This window comes from Sus scrofa, chromosome 9 (genome assembly GCF_000003025.6).
Source record: "Sus scrofa isolate TJ Tabasco breed Duroc chromosome 9, Sscrofa11.1, whole genome shotgun sequence".
Taxonomy (NCBI): Eukaryota; Metazoa; Chordata; class Mammalia; order Artiodactyla; family Suidae; genus Sus; species Sus scrofa.
In genome coordinates this window covers 75,438,558-75,455,985 of record NC_010451.4, presented here as the reverse complement: position 1 = coordinate 75,455,985, position 17,428 = coordinate 75,438,558, and the positions used below count along the sequence as shown (strand labels likewise).

Genomic DNA, 17,428 nt, shown 5'->3' with positions numbered 1-17,428 from the left:
GACTTCTCAAATATTAATACATTGCATTGTACAATATCCAAAAATCAAATTTGGTACAATCACTACTAAACTCTTCAGAGGGGTCTTTCACTATGGTAAAGCTGTCTAACTTATGGTGGCAGATACAAGTTTCCCAAAGCTCTAATTTTTTGCTTGAAGCTCAAATTTTATCATTAGCAACAAATATTGTGAATTGTATTCTTGAAATGATCAGCTCATGGCACTGATTTTTGAGACCATTTCTGCCAAAGAACCAAGCCTAAATAACCAGTTTGTCAATGAATTGTACTTTCAAGTAAAATACAGTGTTTCTTGAAAAAAGGCAGCTAATTTAGCTCAGAGCTCAAACACTGCACATGCTTTTCTCCAGAAAACCACTGAACTTTGGTAAGCAGTGGAAGTGTCTTATGTGTCCACATCTTCACCCAGAAAAGACATGTGCTCAAGGTTAGAGGTTTAATATACCCTTAGCACAACGACATTCTGTCTGTCTTTTTAGCTGCAAGTGTGTGGCAGTGATGTCTGATGCCACTTCTACGAGTCTGGTGTTCTGTATCAATTCATGCTAAGACACCAGCAGTTTTAACCTACCACTACTTTCACTCCATTAGAGCAACTGTCAATACACCGAAAAACACAAACACCATTTCAGCAATATTATGGAAAGAGTTGTGACCTTCCAGCCCCCTGAACACATCCTGACATTCACAGGAATCCTCAGGCCATACTTTGCCTAAACCTATTTCTGACAAGACGGAATTGACTGTAAAGTCTGTACAGAGACTAAACAAAATTTTGCCAGGTGTTTATATAAATAACCTAAACAGAGGGGGTCAGAGCATTTTCTTTTGCAGAAAAGGTAAAAGACACAGAAATAAAATCAGTGAGCACAGAAAATTCAGAATAGAGTTAAGAAACTATAATGATTTAGAAATGCCAGGAAGATCTACTACGTCTGGATAAAGCATTAGGAAAACTGGATTTAGGGAGGGACGAGGCCTGGAAGAAAAGGTTCCATGGAACTGTGGGTGAAAGATTTCTTATTCCTTGTCTGCCTACACCAGATAATAGTAAAGGAAGCCTTTGCTCACTCCTTGTTCTCTTCCCCCATAATGCACAAAACCAATGGGTCTTCTTGGCCTTGCTGTAAAGTGAACTAAGGTAGTTGTTAATAAAAATGTAGACTTCTCTGTCATGTGAAAAGTTTTTATTCTTTTAGCTTTGCTGTTTTAATAATGACAATTACACCTGATTGTTTCAAGATAAGAACTTTAAAGATTATAAAATCCCATGCCAGTATTTTACCCACAAAGAGGGACACTGAGGGAGTTCCCGTCGTGGCTCAGGGGTTAACGAATCTGACTAGGAACCATGAGGTTGTGGGTTTCAATCCCTGACCTTGCTCAGTGGGTTAAGGATCCGGCATTGCCGTGAGCTGTGGTGTAGGTTGCAGACACAGTTCGGATCCTGTGTTGCTGTGGCTGTGGTGTAGGCCGGCGGCTACAGCTCCAATTCGACCCCTAGCCTGGGAACCTCCATATGCCACAGGAGTGGCCCCAGATAAAGCAAAAAAAGACAGAAAAAAAAAAAAAGAGGGACACTGAGCTGCATTTATCTAAGTTCACAACCATGATGTGGACAAGTCAGAAGAGGAAAAACTAGGTCTCTTTATTCTTGAGTACTTTTATTAAAAAATGCTTCCCTTTCAGGTTTTACTTTTTCAAGATATCAGTCATTTTAGTTACAAGAAAACTCTTCTTGAGCAAAGGGCACTTTTGGTGGCTTCTCATGTCTACTCCCAGTCCAGCCTTGCAATCACCCTCTATCACCGCCTGGTGGGAGCAAATGCAAATTGCATGGCAGAGCTGACACCAGAGGAAAAAGCTTTGCCTCTGAAATTCCCAGCCACGCCTCCAAGCCAATAGCCCTAAGCACTGGAAGAGTTTCACCCATTTGTGAAGGATCTAGTATGTCAATAGAGAACCATATGGGTTTGGATGGGGAAAAAAAAATCCCGAGTACACACATACAGTTAAACATCTATGTTGATTTTTGGAGGCTCCTCTTAATTTTATTCACATTGAGTTGGTTCTTGACTAGGAAATCAGGCAATATTTCCACAGTAAGCCTTTAATATCTTTCTTCTTGAATGCACAAGCTATATTTAAGATTGTTGTGACTACATATTGTCTCTAGCCCCACTTTCACCACTTCAAGATTGTGAGCTATCCAAATTACTGCTTCAACTGTAACTTGAGCACTGGCAATAGCAGCGCATTAAACACGAGAGCCTCTCCAGCACTCAGCGCAGAGGCCCATTATGCTAGAGAGAAAAATCAATCCATAAGGTATCTGCCCTCTCACAGAATAGAGATGAGAGCTCTTAAAATTTAAAGGACTCAAAACTCATTGTCATCTTCCCCAAAAAGTTCTGGAATTTTTGAGTTATTTCTGACCCCTACAGTGCATCCCACCCATTTAAAGACTCAATGTGCTCCTCTTTGGAAAAGGAGAATCATTCATTCATTTCTTAGAGCACCTCCCTCAGGAAACACTCAGATGATATCAAGAGTCCTTAGAAAATGAACATTTCAAGGACCATCCTTGAAAGAGTATAAAACTAAAGATGAAACAGTTTGGACAACTGGAGAGCAGTATTTTGGTGTTGGGTCCCTCAGAACTGGGGCAGAAGAGGGACTGGAAAATAGAATCAGAAGAAAGCAGATGGGAGACTTTTGGAGAATATCACAAGGAAAACTAGAGTGAAGAAAGAAGTGAGGGCTTACATAAAGGACACTGTATAACCACCTAACCTCAGGTCAAAACAAATGGGAAATATGTATCACCTGCCTAGGCCAGGTACCAGTAAAGAAGCCAAATAGGGAGTTCCCATCGTGGCTCAGTAGAAACGAATCCAACTAGGTACCATGAGGTTGCGGGGTTGATCCCTGGCCTCGCTCAGTGGGTCAAGGATCCGGCGTTGCCATGAGCTGTGGTGTAGGTCACAGACGTGGCTTGGATCTGGCGTTGCTGTGGCTGTGGTGTAGGCCGGCGGCTATAGTTCCGATTAGACCCCTAGCCTGGGAACCTCCGCATGCCCCGGATACAGCCCTAAAAATACAAAAAAAGACCAAAAAAAGAAGCCAAATAAAGAAGCCTACCAACCATTACCACATTCTACCTGAGATTATGTATCTGTGCTCCTTGGGGTTCAAAGGCAACTTCACAGGGCAAACAGAAATGGGTGCTCTCAAGGAGCAGGTACAAAGTGTCAGCTCCTCCACAGGCCTGACATGAGCTTCCTTTGGAACTTGTACAGTGGCTCCTCAGCCTCATCCTAGGCACAGAGTCAACTTTCAATAAACACTTGCTGCTACAGAAATGGGCTCAAGATGGGCCCTGTGTCCTGGCCCCTATGTTGTTTACTGCTCTATATCAGCCTAGGACCACTCACCAGCACCAAACACAAATTCTCACACATTTGATCGCTTCCAAGATAGCTCAGATAAACATATTTTTAGTCACTGAGAGCTCTCCTGCTCTGCAGATCCTGCAAAACCGCACCCAGTACTTGCTAGCCATAGAGAGGACCACCCTGAGGTGCAGAGAAAACTTTAGCTGCTGAGGGGTGTCACCTGAACACATGGTGGCCTGGCTCTCTGATTCCCCTCTTCCTTTGTGGGCAGTGGCCCCACGCTGCTGTCCCTGGAAGGTCTCCCTCTATGAGGGACAATTCCCTTTCATTCATCCCAAGGCAAGTGCCACTCAATCAAGTGCTCTGTGCAAGGCTGCCCCCTTGTGATCCTGCCTTTGCCTTGATCAGCCCTGAAATCCTTGAACTTACCACACCCTCACAGCCAATTTTCCCCAGTCCTCCCAACTTTACCCCGCCCTTTCCAAGGCTGCCCCCACCTATCCATGCCCACTCACACTGCCCAGCGCCAGGCTTCAAGTCACTCATGCGACAACTGCAATAATTTTCTAACTGGTCTACCAGCCTCCTGCTAACCTTGCTCCCCCACCCCCACCCTTGTGATCATCCCCACTGAGTCAGGATAAGCCTTCTCTCCCCAAGATCAGAAGAGTGCACTCTCCTGCACACACACTGATGCACACACATCAATGACGCTCTTATAGTTGCAAGATGTGTCCCAGATCCCTATCAGGCCACGTAAGATGTTCTTACTTAACACATAAGTAACACATAAGATGAACACATAAGATGTTCTTACATGTTCTTACACATAAGATGTTCTTACACATAAACGCTCTTAATGCCCATCTCTCCACCCATATAACCTTCACTCCCTAGTTCCCATCGGATTGGCATGTACTGAACTGTTCCCTTCCTTTGTACCTTTGCAAATTCCAGAAATGCTCTTCTCACTATTCATTACCTGCTTACCTGCTAATTCCTAGTCATCTTTTTTTTCTTTCTCGGCTCAATCACATCCCCTCCAGAAAGGCCTCCTGTGGCATCGAGCCTGGTGGTCCTAGAGCACCCTGGGCATGGCCTGCTGCAGCATGTACCTGGTACCCCATCCATGCATGGCTATGTCCTGTTCACAGGACACTCTCCTCCTGTCATGCTGTTAGCACCTCTAAAGGAGGGCCCACATCCAGCTCATCTCTGTGTCTCCCAGTGAGTGCTCAATAAATAGCTAACCATGGGCTAGAAGTGTGAAAGTATTCACAATTTTACTAACAGGATTTTTCAAATCATCAATACATTGGGTAAGTGCCCTAAGCTATTAAACGATCAAACTCAGGAAAATTCTTCCTTGTTCTGCAATAAAGCTTTATTCTCATGGGGGTGAGGGTAAGAATTGATTTTTTTTTCAATCTACTAAGACAAATGTGCAACAAACACATTGCCTCATCCATTGAACTATCTTTCCCTAAATTAAGATATAATATACCCATAGATATGTTTTCTTGCCTGGCTTACATTTCATCTCTGTTTTGGGACTCTAAAAGGATTATTTAGAAAAATCCATTCAATTTATAATTGACAGCCACATCTTACCCCACAAATTCAGCCATGGAAGCCCAAGATACCTTGAGGATAAATCATCATGCTGATAGTTAGGCTTTCTCTTTAAAAATGATGTAAAAAAAAAAAAAAAAAATCAGTGCTGGAGAAGAGAGCCAGCTATAGCACTTGACGCTGTTTTCTCTGAGTTGCCAAGATGATAAATGAACATGTCTAAAAATAAATGACTCTCAGGTAACCTGTGGGGCTGATCTTTAAAATAACTGATAACAAGCAAATCTTCAGACATGACTAGCTTTAGCTTTGACTCTGAGTCCTTGCCTATCAACCCTAAAAAGGGGCCAGATGTTCTGTGCAGCAACGTTAAATAAAGACAGTCCTGGCCAATAAGGCCCTGTAACATAGGCACTCTATTCTGATAGAGGATGCAGGCAAATTCAAGCCGCCCAGAGGTTCTTGCAACTCATGAATGAGAACAAATTTAAACCATCATACTCAAGGAAGTAAAATCAAGTCATGTTAATAAAAATAAGGGAAGAGAATTATTTAAATGAATGCTTAAATAATAAAGTCGAAATACATTTTTCTCAATAAGAATCAGCAATATAAATGTTCACAAAGTCAACTTGTTTTTAACCTTCTAAAAATATAATTTATTAAGATATATTTATCTCTTAAAACCACTTCACTAAATATGCTCCCAAATGAACTACAAAATACTTATGCATTTGTAATTAAGATTACCTCATTTTAAGTACTATTGATGAAGTTATGATGTTGAAGTTATGATGAGTGGAGAAACTCATATAGAAAAGGACCTCACTTGCTAACATCCTATCCTCACACCAAAGCAAACAACATACACGTGAGAAGCCAAGATTCAAACCTGAGTCTCCAGTGGCACTTTCTCTCTCTCTCTCTTTTTTTTTTTCCTTTATCAGCTGCCACAACAGCATATGGAAGTTTCCAGGCCAGGGATTAAATCCGATCCGGAGCTGCAACCAATACCACAGCTGCACCAATGCCAGATTATTAACCCACTGCACTGGGCTGGGGATGGAACCAGCACCTCCACAGAACCAAGCCAGATCACTAACCCACTGCACCTCAGTAGGAACTCTTCTAGTGGCTTTTAACTACTGCCTGTGTCCACAGCTTTATGTTTTTCTCATCTTCCCTCACCCCTCTCTATTGACCTTATCATCTGTACTGGTTTATTCTATTTCCCTTGCATTGCTTCTCTGCCATTGTCACCCACTTTATGTCAGCGGTTTTCCTTCTCATGTTTGTTCTACAGGTGATAAAGAATAAGACAGCTGAGAAAAACAAACACAGAGCTACTAAAGCTCTCATAAACTGGCTGAGTCTGTGGAACTTCTGTGTTCACGAGTGTCACCAGACATGTTTCTACAATATTTTCTTAGCCTCTTTGCTGAAAACTCCATCTTGTCCTGCTTTACTTTATCCCATCTTCCTGCTTGGAAAAGAGTCACAGTGCTGGTAAATGACTTCAGCTTAAGAACAAAGACCTAAAGGCATAAGTTATTCATAGGGTCAGCCGAATGAGGACTTAAAGGTTGGGCTAGGCACACTGGACCTGTGCAGACTGGTGTGCGTTTGCACAGCATGATATGTCCTCTTAAGAATAAAAGAAAGAGGGAGTTCCCATCGTGGCGTGGTGCAGTGGTTAAGGAATCCGACTAGGAACCATGAGGTTGCGGGTTTGATCCCTGGCCTTGCTCAGTGGGTTAAGGATCTGGCATTGCCATGAGCTGTGGTGTAGGTTGCAGACGCGGCTTGGATCCTGTGTTGCTGTGGCTGTGGTGTAGGCCTGTGGCTACAGCTCCGATTGGACCCCTAGCCTGGGAACCTCCATATGCCGCCAGAGCGGCACATGAAAGGCAAAAAGACAAACAACAACAACAAAAACAAACAAACAAAAAAGAATAAAAGAAAGAGGAGCCTCATGGCCCCAAAGGGTTTATGAGGGGTCGTTAGCAGGATATGCATTAGCAAGGAGAACCGAGGTGCAAACATAGGCACGCTGGATTGCTGCAGATAGGCACACTCTGTCTGCAGAAGCACAGTGGTGATTCTCTAGATGCTATGCATAGATAGCTGAGGCCAAGCTTCCTCAAATGCTAATGATTGTTAAATGCCTAAAGGTCAGAATAAAAGCTTAATCAGCAACCGGCTATGTGACTTTTAAAATAACTTAAAAAAACCTATAACCTGCACCTACAACACCCTTCTCACTTGAGTAATCCTAAGGAACACAATAAAAAGCAGTGTGGTTGCTTGAGGCGGTGCTCTTGGTCCCTGAGATCTTGAGTCCCCCGGTTCCCACCTTTACTTAAAATAAATGTCTCTGTGTCTTGTTGTATGTTCACTTTTTTCCTTAAGTTTCGCAGCACCCATTCTTCAACCCCATCCTGCTGAGCTGGTCTCGGCACATGAGAAGGCAGTAAGAAGGCTCCCTAGAAGCAACGATTTCAGAAACCACCCCAGAGGAAAACCGGACCCAACGACAGCAAAAGGCGGGGGGGGGGGGGGGGGGGGGGGGGAGGCGGGGTCAGGGGGCATCCCAGGCAGAGGGAAGCATGGACAAAGGCGGGGAGACAGGAGAGAGAATGGCCAGTGTGTGGGACAAGTAACTGGATACAAACGGAACACTTGGCACAAAAGAAGATGGAGGAAGAAAGGGTGGATGTGTAGTCAGAGATGAGATCCCAGAGACTGAGTCCCCAACCGTTCCAGTTTGAACAGAGGGCAGAGAGTTCCCTGGATGCAGAACTTCCAGTGCTACAACCAGAGGAGCCCCAGACAAACCTGGATCTGCAGCCCTAAAGATCCATCATGCTATGCTTTAAAGGGGTCTGAACTTGGCAGCAGGCAGCAGGCGGACACTGAAGGATTCAACCAAGTATAAGACCAGTCATTTATTCCTAGCATGTCATACCCACGGCCTTTTTCAACATGGCTTGCAACCCACTGGTAGGTTACAAAATCAAGTTAGTTAGCAGTCACGAGTAGCAATGTTTGTGATTAACAGATGAGAACTACTCAAATGCACTGCACCTGGTAAGGATAACGACTGTTTCATGGAACTTCATTCTGGACACATATTCATTGTTATGTCTACAAATTCTTCACTAGTTTCAGTTGCAGTTAAAAGAGCATGAAATATAATGAGCTATATCAATTGTAAAATTTATAAACTTTAAATTATAAATGTGTTTCTACCTTTGTCTTTCCTCAGCCAACATTTTGCATGATAGAACACCCACAAGGGGAACAGAGAAAGCTGTTCGCTACCACAGGAGCCTGACCTGGGCTCTGACCGACCCAGACTGTGAATAACCCAGGCTCTGATTGACCTGGACTCTGACTGAACTGAGGGCCCCAGCGTTAATATCAGGAAACACATGTAACCTGCAATCCATCTGTAGGGCACTGGTGAGGAAGCTCTGACATAGAATGACCAAAGCAAGCTCAGCAATATTTATTTAAATCTACCAGAGAAAGTAAGTGCAAAAAATATGAAATAAATCCCTGAATACTTCCAGGCCCAAACACATCAAGATGGATGTACTTACGAAGATTAACCCGCTTTTTCGGCCACGCTGGTATGCCCATAAGAGTGCAGAAAATCAGTACTGTCAGGAGTGTAGGACCGTGGAGTATTTCCTGCAGGCCATGTCAGCACAAACACTGAATGACCCTAGGATTTGGGTATTTGCCATCTGTCTCATCAGCACAACCTTTATCTTCCTTTCAGAAAGCAAACACCCATCTGAAAAGCTTGGCTGCAGAGTCCTAGCCTGGCATGCACACAGCGTTCTGTATATGAATGGATAACTCAGCGGTATGAGGCAGTATTCAGAACAGATTTCTCAACTAGTTCTGAAAGGCTTAAACCCTTCTGATACGTAAACCCTTCCGATACTTTTAAAATTCAAGACTTTTTTTTTTTTTTTTTTAATTTAGCTAGAGTCAGTTTCAACCATCTGTCTCTTTGAGTGAAAATAGGAGGCAGGCTTATATAGACAAGCTTTTGTAGGAAAAATTTTGGCAGAAAAAAATTAAAGTGGAAGAAGAATTATATCTCCATTTTCAAGACTATGCTGCCCCCATTCCTGACCATTCCTTGATTAAAAATCACTGCAATCAGACCTCTGGTGCCCAAACGCCGCCTTGGGAAGGAGAAAAGACATAAAAGTGACTTCCTGGATTTGTGTGACAGCTTTGGGGGTGGGGGGGGAGAGGGACAACGATGGTAGGGAGTCTCCAAGAATATGGAAATAAAGCATGATGACTTTCTGAAAGTTAAACTAGACCTTATCTTAAAAGACAGGAGATCTCCCAAGTCAAACTATGACACACAGTGCCAAATCACCAAAGCCAGGACTGATGAAAAGTAATGGAAAACCACCACATAATTAGCGATGAACAACTGTAAACCTTTACAACTGAAGGAGAATGAAGTCTTTTTTTTTTTTTTTTTTTTTTCGGTCTTTTTGCCTTTTCTAGGGTCGCACCTGTGGCATATGGAGGTCCCCAAGCTAGGGGTCGAATTGGAGCTGTTGTCTCTGACCTAAGCCAGAGCCACAGCAACACCAGATCCAAGCCACGTCTGTGACCTACACCACAGCTCACAGCAATGCTGGATCCTTAACCCACTGAGCGAGGCCAGGGAGTGAACCTGAAACCTCATGGTTCCTAGCTGGATTCGTTAATCACTGAGCCACGATGGGAACTCCCAGAATGAAGTCTTAAATGACAAGAAAGGGAGGGGCAGGATTATTCCAGTTTTCTCCAGTGTGTCTAGGGAAAGTTACGCTCTGACCCAGCTGACATCACGGCTCCTGTACATCTGTTAGGAGAGTCACCACGATGGCGCCAGGCTTCCACCTGGCAGCACCCGCTGTAACAAGTGTTCCTCATGCTCTGGCTCACTGAACACCCAAGCCTCAGTCTTCCACACTCCAGTTAAAGGCCACTCCAGTCTTTCAGTTAACTGAGACCAAAAACCTTGGCGTCACTCCTGGTTTCTCTTTCTGTTAAATCCCACATCTGATGCATTAGCAAATTATTTGGGCTCAACTTAGCAAGCGTTTCCAGAATTTGTCTTCTTTTCACCACCTCTCCTCTGCCATCACCCTACTCAAGTCACGCCCATCTCCCATCATATTATTGCAGAAGCGTCCTAAACAGTCCCCTTCTCTCGACCCTGGGCCCCCACCTGCAGTCTTCTCTGAGCTGCAATGGTAATTCATTAAAACACAAGACAAATTGTGTCACTTTTCTGCAAAAAGCTCTCCAGCAGCTGCCATCTCAGAATAAAAGCCCAAGCCCTGCCATGGCCTCCGTGGCCCTACACAGTCCAGCCCCATTACTTTTCTGAGCTCATCTCCAGGCAAGATTTCCTGCTGTTCTTCAAACATAACAAGTATATTCCTACCTCAAAGACTTTGCATCTTCTATTCCCTCTGCATAATATACTCTTTTCCCCTGAAAATATGAATTACTTTGTTCTTCAAAACTTAGTTCAGATTTCATCTCATTGAGGTCTTCCTTAATCTCTTGCTCTATGTGAAGGAAGAAACCACTTTCTCCCACTGCACATGCAATCCCAAGTCCTTCCTACTGCCTTATTTTTTTCATGATGTGTATTTCTACCTGACATATTCTATAACATATTTAAGTATTTTTCATTGTTTTTCCTTTCCCCTAGCTCCAATGAAGGCAGATATTTTGTCTGTATCATTCACTGATAATGTTACCAATTTTTAGAATAGTGACTGGTGCAGAGTAGATAATAAATATTTGTTGGATGAATGAACAAATTTGTTTTCAAAAATGAGCCAGAGTGAGCCTTGTTCTCTATAAAAAGGGTTAAGGCTCCACTGGCTTTGGGATTCTCCTAGGTCTGCTCTCCAAGCCTCCTTCCCATCCCTTTTGCTCAATGGCCGTATCATTGCCATACCTAGATTCTATCTCCCTTCCCAGAGCTTTTGAATGTAGGACATAATCATGCCATCTGCTTGATTTTTCTTTTTTTTTTTTTTTTTCTTTTCCCACTGTACAGCAAGGGGATGCTTGATTTTTCAATGCCCATATTCCCTCTGGACTTAACCCTCAGGATTACCCCCAATGCCCACAGGATAGTACTGTCTCAACCATACTCCCAGCTCAGACCTCTATGACAAGGGTGTAAGAATGCAGATTCTCAGAAGATGGCAAATACTAAACTATAAGTAAGTGCATGGTGATCCCATGGCAAGTTAGGTTTCTCCTGGCAAGTCAGTAGATCACCATTTATGTTCATGGCCTAATATATAACCTATATTTGCACTGGGTTGTATGAATTCCACTAAGCTGCTAGGGTATTTTGCCTACATAAGAAGGGTTTAATATCTAGACCCTCATAACTAAATCCATACCATAATCCTGTCTGTCTATCCAGCTGGCTACTGGCCGACACTGTCTCCATGGCTGCAATATGACAGCTAACTACTGATCAGAATGCAGATGCCCAGGAGTGTTGCCTGCCCACGTTCTCAGCACAAGAGCACACACCCACACACCTATGCACAGGCAGTCAATCTGACCTCAAATTCCTTTGGCAGATCCGAGCATGCTTCTCCCCACCATGCCACTCCATGCTGCACAGGGACCCCTTGCAGGAAGGAAGTAGGGGGTAGAAGGGAAGGAGGAGAGATGATTTACCTGCTGGACGGAGATGGGAGAATACCTCGGGTATCTGAACAAGATCCTCATTTATTTGTAAAGGAGGGAGAAGCACACTCATCAATCAAATTTTCTGATTTGTTAAGAGCCAGGAAACCCAAGTAGTTGGCTCCACGGGATGCTAAATTTATCTTTATGTTAATACACCTTAAAGGGTACTTACTGAGTTCGTATAAAATGCAAAGTGCTGCTCTGGGTGCTATGGGACTTAGGCAAATGACTAAATGGAAAGTGACCAAAAGGAACAAATTCACAGTTAATTTGTACTAGGGACATCATGTTGAACATGGTGACTGTAGCTAACACTGCTTCAGGACACACAGAGAAGCTACTAAGGGAGTAGATCCTAAGAGCTCTCATCACAAGGAGAATTTTTTTTTTAATTTTTTTATTGTGTCCATATGAGCTGATAGACATTAACTATTGTAATCATATCACAATGTATGTAAATCAAGCCATCGTGGTGTACATGACAGAACTAGTTTCCTCAGTTCCCATCTCGCCATAGTAAAGCATTGGCATGGCAGACATTTTATAAATTTATTAAAGTGAAAATACATTTTCAGAGAGAGACAGAGAGATCACATGCACAGGTTCCCTCGGGGGTTAAGAAAGAGATCCAACTCACTTTATAATTGTTTTTATGCCCTACAATGCAGTTGGGGAGGTGACTGCTGAGGAATGACCCACATTCCCTCAATGAAGTAGGGAGGGAGCAGCCCTTGCTGCTCAAGGTGGGGGAGGGGGCATTACAAGGAGACATGGTCAGAGCTTTTTGGGTTTAATCTCCCTGAAGGGGACTTGAACCCTCTAACACACACCTTAAACTTATACAGTAATGTATGTCAATTATTTCCCAATAAAACTGCAGAAAAATATCCCAGAGGGGAGCACGGGGCTAAACTGCCAGGCTAAGATTTTGGAAGGGAAATACCAACCCTTACCATGTAGCTCTCCTTTCTCTAAATCGCCATGGCTAACAAAATGCACACTTGATTTACATTTTTTTGGCGATATTAATCTATGCAAAAAGTCATAATTCAGCTTTTTGCCCCAGAAAACTACCCTTTGCTTTTGAGTCAATGTGTCTGTCTTTACTCTAATGTATTGATTTTACAGTTGAACAGTGAAAACAGTCTATTTCCAGGTTCTCAAGAGGCTTTATCAAGGTAGTGCCCTTTATGAATAGTAATAAAAGTAACATTCTCCTAATTGAACTCTTACTATGTGCTGGGCATTGTTATAAGTCTCTTCCATGTGCCAACTCATTTAATCTTTTTATTAATACCCCAACTGGAAGAGGCAGGACTCAAACCCAGGAAGTTTGGGGTTTAGACTCCCTTCAGCATCACCAGTCAATGTCCCTTAACTGCCGTTACACTAACATTAAAAAAGAAGAAAACAACAAAAAGTCTGTGAATTTAGTTTTTCCTATCGATAGGGATGGAGTAGGCACAGTTAGTTGTAGAAGTCCCAGTAAGGGATCATGGGTAGAGAGGGAAACCTGGGGAACGTTGAGAGACCACTGTAAGTTAATAACTGCTCAAGAAAGCCATCAACACAAGGCAGGCTTGCTTGCCTAGTGGAGGCATGAGAATTGCCTCAGAGAATTGCCTCATTGGGTGGGGGATGGAATGAGGCCTGTATTCAGATTCGGACCAAGGGCAGGAGCTTAAGGACCGCCCTTCTCTGATTTGAATACACACCTTATCAATACTAAAGAGGAACTACCCCTAGAAGAAAGAGGAAGAGGCGGTCTTTTCCGACCCAACTCCCCTCGGAGGATAAAACTGTAGCCCACCGGATCCTCAGGGCAGAGCCTCCTTGCCTGCTTGCATCTCTCACAAGCATCCTATCTTAACATAGATTTTTTTTTTTTTTTATCACTTTGTCTGTCGCTGAATTCCTTCTGCACAGAGGCATGAAGAACTTAAACCTCAGTGAGTCCAGACACCAGGTGAGTGATTCTAATTTAAAACCGTGGGTTTAAGTCCCAATCTGGCTTTAGGTTGGCTTCGAGTCCCTGCATGTGGGATCAAGTCCCAGTCTGTGTTCTGGCTAGGTTCAGGCCATTGGTGCTGTCAGTTTCACTTTAATAAATGTATTAAATTTCTATAAGCAGGAAATTTGCTTTTAAAGGTTAATTTTTAACTGCTTGTTTATCATCTGTCCCTCCTTACTCCAAATCAAAGGCCCCTAAGAACTGAGACTTTTTTTTATCTCCAGGCCAGGGAATGAACCCTAGCCACAGCAGTAACCAAACAGAGTCCTTAATAGCTATACTGTAGGAGAAAATGTCCCGATAACATTTAAAAAATGTTTTTTAAAAAAGGGTAGAGTCATGATTTGTACAATAAATGATATATGATCGACCTATCCACAGACATTTGTTGAATTCATATAGAGTCTGTCTCAAAAAGCCTGTAATATGGTAGGGTCTGAAAACACCAGCTCCCTTGCAAGCAGGCATGGGTAAGTACTTGATAAAGGCTTAAAGCATGAAGGACAGCTTGAGGGACTCAGTCAAGCGGGGGGCTTCATGGAGGAGAGGATGGGAGAGCCTAGTAGGGAAATGTGGGTCAGATATGAACTGGGGGAACATTTCCTGCCGAAGGAGAGTGAGCATGAATGAAATGACAGAGGCAAGAGGCAGCAGCCCATGTCTGGAGAATGGACTGCAGTGTGTGATCAAATGAGCTCCAGCAGACAGGGGTGTGATGGGAGACAAGCTGGAGAGGTCTGTGTTTGATGCAAACTCTTGGGTCTTAACTGACCCAGGTGAACTGTTTCTGCCTTTGGTCCCTCCTCACTTCAGAAGAAAATTATTTACTTTTAAAAGATGTCAGAGTCTTGAAAAAAAAAAAAATCAAACATTTCCATGTTAAACCAATCCATTCAAATGTGTTAAGCAATGCAAACAATGAGAATAACACTTCCCTTACATATCACACCTTTGCTGTATATAATGAAAAAGTGAGAAATTAGGTGCTCAAAATAGTTACCTTAGTATTTGTAACACATTATTTGCCTAAGATAAGCATTCAGGGTGGAAACTCTATTCCCTCAAGTGACCTCATAATTTTCTATTCTGCACACCGCAAAAGGAATATGGTAGGTGGGCTTTTCCGGCTTAGCCTTTGAAATGAAATGTTTGTCTAGTCTCTGCTGTTGGCAGGATGGCTCAGCCTTTGAACACCATCAGGGTACATTAAGAGATTACTAAAGGATAAATGGACAGATGAAAGAATGAGCCCCCAAATGTATGATGATGTGGCTAGTCTGGAATGAAGTTAGATGCAAGCATTTCTTGTTTGTTTTTAATGGTTGTCACAAGCTGTTAAATTTCCTTCAACCTGACCTGACACTGCTTCAACAACTGGCAGGAGCTTAAGAAGTGTCTGTTGAATGAAGGAATGAATGAATGAATGTTACAATCTGAACAGCGACATGGGAAAAGAAGTAGACAGAGACTGTCGTATTTATTTTTCCGGTCTTGCACCTGCCCTCTTATTTATGCAGGCACCAAGTGAATGGCAGAAACTGGCCAGAGATAATAACAGTGATGCAAGGCTCTATCTAGTACACAAAATCAGGGCTCCTTAAACTTGGAGAAAAAATAATATAGAGCTTAACAGAGGAATCTCTGGTCTGACCTCTCATAGGTATAATAATCCCTATATTGAAAATCTGCACTGGAGGTGGCACACTTGAACTCTCCTCAGCATTGGGAACTCAATACCTTTCGGGCAGCCCAGTCCATTTTTTGAGCAGCTTGAATCAATCACAGGTTCTCTCCATTATATTGATATGAACTCTCCTTTGTTACTAGAAGCTTGGGCTACAATAGATAGGTGTCCTATTATCTATTTGCAAAAGATAGGGTCCTCATGCCCACCCCTTCACATGCTTACAGTCCACAAGCTCTCTGCAACATCACCTCAAGTTCATTCTCTTGTATTCAAGGAGCAGTAGGGAAAGAGGCGAGCCAAAGAAGAGAGAGAGGTGAGAGAGGGTGTGTATTGGCCAAGAGGAGCCACACATCCTCCCCTCCAGCACACTCAGCCTCTAGCCCATCAAGTCCTTACCCATGGTGCTGGTCCCATGGACCTTTTACCTTGCTGGATTCAAACAAGCAGAATGCCTCCAGGATTTAGACACAATGGATTGCCATCACATTCAATTTTAATTTCACATACTTCGGAGTGGTGGGAGTAAATACAGGAGGGCTAGGAAATGTGTCCTCTGCAGACCAGATCAGAACAGAAGCCAACTTACTACTTTACAAGTGTCTAGACTAAGGTTGTCTCACTAGCCAGGAAAATGCTAACAAGACCATGCGGTCCTTACACTGTGCTTACCCTGAGCCACGCACCCATCTATTGGGCACAGAAAGAAATGCTCAATGTGAGCCTGACTCAGGAAGGGAAGATGTCCAGGATCCCAGGAATTACCAGGCACACATCCATTTTGGGCCCAGACACTTAACAAGTGACACATTTCAGGAAGTCAATGTTTGTACTAAACACACTAAAATGATCCAAGAGGAAACATTTAAATCCTATAGGAAATGAAAAATTAAGTGGATTTTATTCTTTCAAACCTCACCACAACACTTGGAAGTGGGTATTACTCTTATCGATCCTGTTGTACAGATGTAGAAAATGAGGTACAGGGAAACAAAGCAAGTTAAGGTTTAAGAGCTAGTAAGTGGTGACACTGGGACTTGAACCTTGGCCTCAGAGGTCACACTCCCATACTATTTCTTAATCACTTTTGTGATTTGTCCTGGGGTCAAATCAGACCCAAGAACAAAAGAGGAAGACTGAAGATAACACAGTAATACAGACGGTTTTGCCTGGTGAACAGCAGTGTCTGGTTAGCCTGCACAAAGAAATAATGACTCAATTATCAGTAACTTCCTTTGCTTGAACCCCCATTGTACTTTGTTATACTTCCATTAGGTATTTATCACATTTTACCTTACACAATAACCATGTGATATATGTGGTAACATAAAACCCTATATTACAAATATTAATCTTTCCTCTTTTTCTCTGATTAGACCTCAGTCCCTAAGGTCTATACCTTATTCATCTTCATGTACCCACGAAGCACTAAGACTTGCTTATGGTTAGCACTCCAAGAGTACTAAAGAATGTTCTTGACTGGAGTTCCTGTTGTGGTGCAGTGATTAAGAATAGACTGCAGTGGCTCAGGTCACTGTGGAGGTGCATGTTCTATCCCTGGCCCTGCCCAGTGGGTTAAAGGATAATGCGAGAAAAAGAATGTGTATATATATATATATATATATATATATATGTGTGTGTATATATATATATATATGTGTGTGTGTATATATATATATATATATATATATATCTGAATCACTTTGGTGTACAGCAGAAATTGACAGAACAATGTAATTCAAGTATAATAGAAAAAAGAAAAACCTAAAAAAATTTTTTAAATTTTAATGAAAAAAAGAGATCTGGCCCAGCAACTTCCATATGCTGTGGGTGTAACCATAATTTTTTTTTTTTTTTTTTTTTTAGGGCTGCGCCTGCAGCATATATGTAAGTTTCCAGGCTAGGGGTCAAATCAGAGCTGCAGCTGCTGACCTACGCCACAGCCACAGCAATGTCAGATTCAAGCCATGTCTGCAACCTACACTGCAGCTCATAGCAA

The 17,428-nt window shown here is 42.7% G+C and overlaps 1 protein-coding gene across 6 annotated transcripts in view; it reads right to left on the bottom strand.

Annotated features, from left to right (window-relative positions):
* DYNC1I1 (dynein cytoplasmic 1 intermediate chain 1) overlaps positions 1-17,428 on the bottom strand; it is a 345,865-nt gene that overhangs the window by 304,542 nt on the left and 23,895 nt on the right. Inside the window, exon 1 of one of the 6 annotated variants that reach the window (XM_021102405.1) lies at positions 8,590-8,890. The exons of 4 other annotated variants lie outside the window; for them this stretch is intronic. The gene's annotated coding sequence lies outside the window, so the exon portion shown is untranslated. Of the gene's footprint in view, positions 1-8,589; positions 8,891-17,428 lie in introns of those variants that run through there. One more of the 6 variants, XM_021102407.1, reaches the window with a different exon arrangement.